This window comes from Ursus maritimus, unplaced genomic scaffold (assembly GCF_017311325.1).
Source record: "Ursus maritimus isolate PB19 unplaced genomic scaffold, ASM1731132v1 scaffold_16, whole genome shotgun sequence".
NCBI lineage: Eukaryota > Metazoa > Chordata > Mammalia > Carnivora > Ursidae > Ursus > Ursus maritimus.
In genome coordinates this window covers 33394384-33395777 of record NW_024424008.1, presented here as the reverse complement: position 1 = coordinate 33395777, position 1394 = coordinate 33394384, and the positions used below count along the sequence as shown (strand labels likewise).

The 1394-nt window shown below is 34.2% G+C and overlaps 1 non-coding gene across 1 annotated transcript; it reads left to right on the top strand.

The window, feature by feature from the left end:
- Positions 1 to 547: 547 nt before the first annotated feature.
- LOC121103005 lies at positions 548 to 674 on the top strand. Its single transcript, XR_005835151.1, has one exon. It is a non-coding gene; the product is annotated as a small nucleolar RNA SNORA72 (small nucleolar RNA).
- The last annotated feature ends 720 nt before the right edge of the window (positions 675 to 1394 follow it).

The following is a 1394-nucleotide window of genomic DNA, read 5'->3' as shown; positions in this document are numbered from 1 at the left end:
TACTGGCTACGTAAGAAGCAGAAGTTAACTAATCCACACCTTCTCTCCTCTGCTTCTCCTCTTTCTGACTTTTGTCGGTTATGACATGAAGTAGACATTTTCAGGGTTCTGTGATTTATAACATTCATGTTCTGTAACTAAACTTAACTCTCTTGAATATTTAGCCTACTCTTCATTCCAAAGATAGGTAACTAATGAAAACAATATTATGAATAGATAAAATATACCCCTAAATAAACAATACTATGATTTGACGAAAAGAAATTCAATTCTATTTCATGAAATCTTGTCATTCAGATAAGAATTTTCTACAAGCCTAGCTAAAAAGAATTCTCTTCTCTTATACTCAAAAATTTGCTGAAAATTATATCACCTTTCAGCTTATCTCAAATTACATACATAATTTCATTATTTTTTCAGGGCTTTTTTTATATTTTAAATGTTTTCCAGAATTCTATTATTTTGTTTGTTTCTTATTGGTAAAGGAAACATATGAAGATCTTTATTTTCCTAATCACACAATTTACTGATTAAACCCACTTTCTTCATGCATATATTCTTGCTGTTCTAATTTTGCAATAATCAGGGCAGGCTAAACATATATTAAGACCATGCATGTGTCCCCAGACCTACTTCTTCCCCTAGGTCTGGTTTTATAAATGCTGGTGATAAACCAAGTCTGATTTTATATGATGCATCCTCTGTGGGAAATGTCTGTGACTCTAGGTATCTGATCATTCTTGAGAAATAACAGCACAGTTAATATAATATCTTTTGAAGATAACCATTGCTAATTTGATGATTACCAATTGCCATTAAAAGAATTATGGGAGGGGAGCCTGGGTGGCTCAGCCTTTAAGCGTCTGCCTTCGGCTTAGGTCGTGATCCCAGGGTCCTGGGATCGAGCCCCACATCGGGCTCCCTGCTTGGCGGGAAGCCTGCTTCACCCTCTCACACTCCCCTTGTTTGTGTTCCCTCTCTTGATGTCTCTGTCAAATAAATAAGTAAAATCTTTAAAAGAAATGAATTATGGGGGGGGACCCACTTTCTTCTTGCAGACAACTTTATTAATTCACTTCTTAGTCTAGTTTGGATCTATTGCTTTCTTGGCCAACTGCACATTGTCCTCTCTGGTTTTAACTATTCGGTTTCCTACTTTAATTCCTACTGGACTTGTATTAAATATTTTTTTATAGCTTGGATGTATTTACCATTTTACTCAAATATATATTTAAGAAAACTTTTTGAAATAAGTATCTATGAGACATAAAATATCTGAGTCTTTTTTTTTTTTTTTTTAACTGACAACTAGATTTGGAATTACAAGCTAAAGATCATTTAACTCTGAACTTTGAAGGTAAGGCCCCATTATCATAAAGCTTGGTATGGGTGGT